The sequence below is a fragment of the Neoarius graeffei genome, chromosome 5 (genome assembly GCF_027579695.1).
Source record: "Neoarius graeffei isolate fNeoGra1 chromosome 5, fNeoGra1.pri, whole genome shotgun sequence".
Lineage (NCBI taxonomy): Eukaryota > Metazoa > Chordata > Actinopteri > Siluriformes > Ariidae > Neoarius > Neoarius graeffei.
This window is the reverse complement of record NC_083573.1, coordinates 41,271,255-41,278,970: the sequence shown is the minus strand read 5'-3', so window position 1 is coordinate 41,278,970 and position 7,716 is coordinate 41,271,255. Positions and strand designations below refer to the sequence as shown.

General features: G+C 40.2%; 1 long non-coding RNA gene across 1 annotated transcript; it reads right to left on the bottom strand.

Annotated features, from left to right (window-relative positions):
* Positions 1-5,112: 5,112 nt before the first annotated feature.
* LOC132885989 (uncharacterized) lies at positions 5,113-6,528 on the bottom strand. The gene is made up of 2 exons (XR_009654654.1): positions 6,445-6,528; positions 5,113-6,269 (listed from the first exon to the last, which is right to left on the bottom strand). It is a non-coding gene; the product is annotated as an uncharacterized LOC132885989 (long non-coding RNA).
* Between the last annotated feature and the right edge of the window lie 1,188 nt (positions 6,529-7,716).

The following is a 7,716-nucleotide window of genomic DNA, read 5'->3' as shown; positions in this document are numbered from 1 at the left end:
TGAAGTGACTGTTCAACTTTAACAGCAGCTGAACATCACACGTAATATCTGCTCATACGAAAAAGACTGGAAATAATCCTGTAAGATGCGATCAACGATGTTAATCCTTTCATCTCCCAAAAAGTTGTTTACTGGCTCCATCTCGCAGAGGAGTTAGCAAGTGGAAGTAACAAGCAAAAAGGTTGCTAACTAGCTGCCAGCGCCCAGCTTGGCTGGATGGTGGTGGGGATTGCTAGCAAGCGGTCAAGCTAACAAGCTAATGCCCTTCCTTTTGTGAACAAGCACTTGTAGACAAATAATAAAACAAATCTCACAGAAAAAAAAACACCTAAAGTCTTCACAAATCCCTCTAATCCACAACAAATACAGTAGCTTGAAAAATGGAGATTTCACAAACGATATGTTAGGCGTTTTGTTATTTAGTAAGTTTTCACCAGTCTTCCATTCCCAGTTTTTGACCAGAGCCGTGTACAACTGTAACACTATTGAGGAGCTGACATTAGGCAAGCAACCTTATTTTCATGAGCATTTTTTGGTTTCACATCCATAAAAAGTGATTGTTAGGAAGATTTTTTTGTAGTTTTATTTCTTGGTTCTCTGATGTGTGTGTGTGTGTGTGTGTGTGTGTGTGTGTGTGTGTGTGTGTGTGTGTGTGTGTGTGTGTGTGTTGCCGTCTGAGGCCGCAGTGCGTCAATACATTTCCACAAAACAATGTATTTTACAGTTATTTATGATGTTACAACAGGGCTAACATCTGCCTACGAAGACAGCCAAAAGCACACAGCCTACTTACCTAGGGTGACCAGACGTCCCGGTTTTACCGGGACAGTCCCGATTTGGGGTTGTGTGTCCCTAGTCCCGACAAAAGTCTGTCGGGACACGGATATGTCCCGGTTTTCGCCACTCGCGACGTTTGCGACTGAGCAGTGTGGGAATCATTAGCGGAGAAATGTCTGCATTTACTATTTTGGTGAATTGACAGGAATCGCAAACTTTCCTGGTTACTGCCCCCTGGCCCTGTGGCATGGGTGTTTATTTAGCCACATTATTCCAGACAACAGAACGTGTTGCCATGCAACAATAAAATAAACATTAACTGGCGCGAATGTTCTTTGTCTAGCAGCTAGCAGCAGTAATGCCGCAGCAATTATGCAGAAAAGAAAATGTACCTTTTCCAAAGATTTACAGGGCACCTACCCCTTCCTCCGAGAGGTGCAGAACAATGCGCACGAAGCCTACTGCACACACTGTAAGTGTTTTGTTCCTGTACTGAGTTGGGTAGCCTATGCTGCAAATGCTGTGCGCTCCTGTGGGGGCTTTCCTCAGGCTGTCGCCCCTCTCCTCCTTTATTGCTGTTTTGTTTGAGTGTATATTTACGGAAGCCACGAGAGGCCCTTCATATAATCTTTTTTTATTCACCTTGTTATCCCGAGATAACGACATAATTAATTCAGGATCTCGAGAAAACAACACAACTAATTCGAGATCTCGAGAAAACAAAACAATTATTTCATGATCTCAGCTGGATCACTGTATCTCTGTTGGTAGAGACGAAGCCGGGCCAGTCTTCTGCGGAGGTGCTGCGGACTAATTTTGAAATTATCCCTTATTAAAAGGCTTAATGCAATCTCTCCCTGTGTCAACCCCTGATCAAAATATTGCCTTATTAGGTGATCGATTATTCCAGACATTCTAATGACCAAAGTTGCGTCTATACAGAATGAGAAATAGCCCCAAAGTCAGCATATCACAAGTCTCTTGGCGCACCTGAATGAACTATTTCTCAGCTGTTTACTCGAGATCATGAAATAATTGTTTTGTTTTCTCGAGATCATGTTTTGTTTTCTCGAGATCTCGAATTAGTTGTGTTGTTTTCTCGAGATCCTGAATTAATTATGTCGTTATCTCGGAATAACAAGGTGAATAGTAGTAGATATTCTCAAATCACTTGTCTCTTTTTTGTTTCTGTTTAACATAGCATTCTGACAGTTTGGCCATATTGCTGTGTTGAACAGCTTGTTGCACCTTCCATTAAAGTGTTCACTTTTGTACACATCATCTTGCTTTATTCATTCAGTTGTGGGGAATGGTTAGTAAGGTTGATTCTGACCTAGGCTATGTTGAGGTCACATATCTACTTTTTAAGTTCATGCTATACTGCATACAATTTTCGAGATATAGCCTACATGTGCATATGCATTCTTCTTGGTGTTCTCACAAACAGGTGGAATAAATCAGTTTAAATGTGGCCTATGGACATAGCCTGGCCTATTCTCAGCCATTACAAAATCTGTTGTCTGACCATAATTTAACTGATCTGTATACCACTATGCTACTAGATAACAAAATGCCTGTTTGTTTTATTTCATGTGAGATGTTGATAAATGTGAGCTTCAACAAAATGATAAGAGCACCTCTCTGAGTGTCACATTTACGCAAAAAAAAAAAAAAGGTGTGCGTGCGCGAGCATGGTCGCACGCAAAAGTGTCCCGGTTTCAGACTAGGGAAATCTGGTCACCCTATACTTACCGCAATGTGTTTCCTCAAATTCGGCGTTGAGTTTTTATAAGCTGAAATGTCCACTGGTTTGGGGAGACGCATGTGACACCGCATAACATAACTATTATTTTTTGTTGTTTGGAGAGTGAATATGGTTTGTATGTGTGGCCAGGGGTGTGCCTCTTCAGCTTGATGAGAAACGCTGGCCGCTGTCTCTGCCATTTTTCTTCTGCTTCCGTGCTCTTTTCCACCTGAACTGGTCTTGCCACGGGAATTTTGTGTGCGGGCGCGCGCGGCGGCTTGGCTCTGTTTGATTGGCGAATCGGAGTTAAACCATAGCTCCTCCCACTATGGCTCTGGCTGCTACATTTGATCTGTGAGATGCTGTCATGTGACAGAGCCTCTGCTGGAAGTCTCGACAAAACATAAACAGACCACGCATCGCACGGATCAATAAAAATAAAGTAGCGAGTAACGAGCAGAATATAGCCCAATGTAACAGAGTAAAAGTACCACTTCTTCTTCACAAATATACTCAAGTAAAAGTAAAAAGTATGCTGCATTAAAACTACTCTTACAAGTACAATTCATCCAAAAAGTTACTCAAGTAAATGTAACGGAGTAAATGTAGCGCGTTACTACCCACCTCTGTTTATAGCCACAGCGTGTACCTCTGTCTCTCACTACAAGGCATTCCGTTTTATTTTCTGCTGGATTATGTGTAAAGTATGTCCATAAATCATCGCGTCTTTTCTGCCCACCAAGCCCTTGTGCTGGCGTTGCCGCCACCATGGTCCATGAACTGTGTGCACTGTGCCTGGTGGGCGTGGCCAAACAAGGACAGGATGCAGTGCATTGCTGATATTTTCAGCATTTGGCAGACAGGTTGCACGCGCCGTTGGAGGAAATGCCATGCATTTTGATAGTCCTATAGCCAACCCACTAACATTTTCGTCTCGTCTCATCTCGTCAACGAAAACAACAAATACGTCTCGTCATATTTTCATGATCAAAGAGTTATGTTTAGCTTGTCACTGTCTCGTTTTAGTCATGAAAAAAGGTGTGTTAACGAAATAATTTCGTCATCTTCATCGTTAACGAAAACAACACTGCTCCAGATCCAGTAACTGTAGCTTTAGTACAGAGTATTTGTATTTGCAAAACACATTGTATTTTTTCATAGCCATGTTTTGTATTTGCAAAGCATATTGTGTTTTTTGAAAGGTGTATATCAAGCATTTTGAAAGGTGTATTTGTAAAGCATGGTGCATATATTTACGAATCTCATTCTGTTTGTTTGCAAATTGTCAGCCATTTGTATAACATTTTGGCAGCTTTGAAACTCCACACTCAAAAAAACGACTCTTTGAATGAACATAAAAAAACATGGAAAGTATTTCCACACAATTAGATGGCTTTCTTTGAACATTAAGCAATTCTGTTGGTCCAGCTTAATGTACTTGGGTTGAATCACTTGAATTTATTTCAGCTGAATTAACTTATTTACTATGCCTGGGTCCGAATTGATGTACTTGGGTTCAGTCGATAAAATGTATTAGGGTCAATTCAACTTAACTATAAGGATTCAGTTGAACAGTTAATTTAATTGGATTAGTCCAACTAATTTTTACAACTGTAAAATTACACTACTAAATTAGATTGATGGGCGGCACGGTGGTGTAGTGGTTAGCGCCGTCGCCTCACAGCAAGAAGGTCCGGGTTCGAGCCCCGGGGCCAGCGAGGGCCTTTCTGTGTGGAGTTTGCATGTTCTCCCCGTGTCCGCGTGGGTTTCCTCCAGGTGTTCTGGTTTCCCCCACAGTCCAAAGACATGCAGGTTAGGCTAATTGGTGACTCTAAATTGACCGTAGGTGTGAATGTGAGTGTGAATGGTTGTCTGTGTCTATGTGTCAGCCCTGTGATGACCTGGCGACTTGTACCCTGCCTTTCGCCCGTAGTCAGCTGGGATAGGCTCCAGCTTGCCTGCGACCCTGTAGAACAGGATAAAGCGGCTACAGATAATGAGATGAGAATTAGATTGATGTACCCTGAGTAAAATAAGTTGGGCCAACAGGATTGCTTAATGCTGAAAGAATGTCATTTCATAACGTGGAAAAACTTTACATGATTCAGTTGTTACTTCAAATACTAACTTTTGAATATCCATCCATCCATCCATCCATCCATTATCTGTAGCCGCTTATCCTGTTCTACAGGGTCGCAAGCAAGCTGGAGCCTATCCCAGCTGACTATGGGTGAGAGGCGGGGTACACCCCAAGTCGCCAGGTCATCGCAGGGCTGACACATAGAGACAAACAACCATTCACATTTACACCTACGGTCAATTTAGAGTCACCAATTAGCCTAACCTGCATGTCTTTGGACTGTGGGGGAAACCAGAACACCTGGAGGAAACCCACGCGGAGACGAGGAGAACATGCAAACTCCGCACAGAAAGGCCCCCATCAGCCACTGGGCTCGAACCCAGGACCTTCTTGCTGTGAGGTGACAGTGCTAACCACTACACCACCGTGCCGCCCTAACTTTTGAATATAAACAACAAAACCTATACCCTGCTTCGTGTCAAGGGTGGAAACAAAACACAAACAGGAGATCTTGCAATAAAACTGTAACTGTATTTAAGTTTAACAATGTGCCCATGTCTTTGTAATCACATTCCTTTGAACATTTGCACAACATTTACAGTAAACAATGACTGCAATTTACGTATATTGGCTTGTTTGTTCGCACAAATATTAGTAAGACAAATAAATCACAAGTGTTAGACAAAAAAAAAATTGATATAAAATAAACAAGCACAAGCTCCTATGATTAATTTGCTGACAAATAAAAGAAATGTTAACAATTCTGTCATATCTGGTAAGCATAGACAGTTGGCTGCATATAGTAATCTATTTATTATTATACATATATTATACTGTGATTATCAGGCAAGAGTTAATACAGTGATGTGGCTTCTAAGATCAGTATTACAGTTAATACCCAGTCATGAGCAAATATGCACTAATTGGATTCGATCACTTCACACACAAACTCATATTTGATTACACGGAAGGGAGTCACAGCAAGTGTTACTGTTTCATTGGCATGAGGCTATTTTCTTTTTAAATCCTTAAGACCATATCAAGTAAATCATTCAGATGATTATGTAAAGTGGGCTAAGGGTGTTGATAGCAATGTGAGGATTAAAAGGGTGAGATTAAGACTCACAAACTGTGCCCGGTTCAGAGAATATGGATTCTTGCAGTCTGGGTTTCTGCTGTCTGGTCCATCATTATATGGATTGGGTTCAAAATGCACTGGAAGGCAGTAACCCTGGATCTCATTACAAGCCAGTAAAAGATACTTCTTCTCTGGGGTGACTCTGTATACGACACAGTTGTTGTCCACAAAGACAGTCGTGAAGGTGAACTCCTGTTTGCTGACACACAGGTCATCCCTGTACGTTTTACCTCCTGAAGGAGAGCAGACGTTGTCCACTCGTTGTTTCTGGGTGAAGGGGATAAAGGACTGAACTGGTCGATCACATGTCCCTATTTGCCTAATAAATGCTTGCCACTGGTTTTGGTCAAGGGTTTTTGGGGCATCGGAACGTACATGCTTATTCAGGAAATTCTCATAAGCATACTCCTTGGCAGAATACACGCAGGGATAAAAGCTGTTCTCTGAAGAATTAGTATCCACTGTATTAGCAAGAAGTAACCAGAAGAAAAGGTGTAGCACAATGTAGAAGAACATTATGGGTCTGAAATCTGAAAAAGAAATAAATGACCAGAATGATTTTCCCTTTTTTCTTCCTTCCTTATTTTGTTTACTCACATTTTAACACAGTATAGTATATTCAGCTGTTAAATTTTGTCTGTTTTGTTAATAGCATTTTACAAATAGAAGCTTTAGGAAAAACAACAAAAGAAAGAAGTACATTACCAGTGTAGAGTGATACTTAGACGAAGTAGCTCTGTCTTGCTAGTTGTGCTGCCTGACCATTAATGTCCTCTTGACCACTTGGCTCCTTTCACTTTCCATTTCACTATACTTTGGATTACGTCTGGTGTTTTTAAAAGACCTACTTCCTCTTATCAGAGTCTAATGTTTAAGCCTGCACTGTAAAATATAATAAGTTGAATTTACTTAAAAAAAATATGCAAAGTCGTTGCCTCAAAAAAAGTCATTTATGTTGATTTAGATAAATTAGATTGGGTTAACTTATTTTTTGTGAGTTTGCAGTACTCAAATTAACTTAGATTAGTTTGATTACATTAACTTATTTATTTTGAGTTTGCAGTACTCACATAAACTTATATTAATTTGATTACATTAACTTATTTATTGTGAGTTTGCAGTACTCATCTTATATAATTTTGATTACATTAACTTGTACTGTACACTTAAAATAAATAAGTTAATGTAATCAAAATTATATAAGATGAGTACTGCAAACTCAAAATAAATAAGTTAATGTAATCAAATTAATATAAGTTTATGTGAGTACTGCAAACTCAAAATAAATAAGTTAATGTAATCAAACTAATCTAAGTTAATTTGAGTACTGCAAACTCACAAAAAATAAGTTAACCCAATCTAATTTATCTAAATCAACATAAATGACTTTTTTTGAGGCAACGACTTTGCATATTTTTTTTAAGTAAAGTCAACTTATTATATTTTACAGTGTGTGTGCTATTGTCAGGGTGCAAGCACTTACATATGCAGATGCAGGGGACAGCAGGTGTGTTCCAAACTGGCAGCCAAATCCAAATCGTGATCCAGAAGATAAAATCAGTGTTATACACAAGTATCTCAAGTCTCACGCATTGAGCGTGACAGTCACGCTTTTCAGTCTTTTGTCACGCACTCCCGCCACACGTATTTCTCACGCTGAAAAAAAATTATAATATAAATAGAGTGCTCTGAGATGATGCTAAAAATAGTAACACTGCGGTCTGCGCGGCCATCTTGGAAGTCACTCGCTCCAGAGCGCTCATAGAGTACACATCATAGAGTACACATTCACCGATTCGTTTCCGTGTTAGAGGGCTTAGAAGCTTGGAAGAATTTAGACATCTGAAGTGATGGAGCACTACTGTGAAAGTTTGGATAAGCAGGCACGGGAGCGTTATGCTGAGAAGGTACGTTTCATTGGGAATGTAGATCCATACACTGTTAGTGAGAAGGAATGGAAAGCTGACCCCAGCTTGT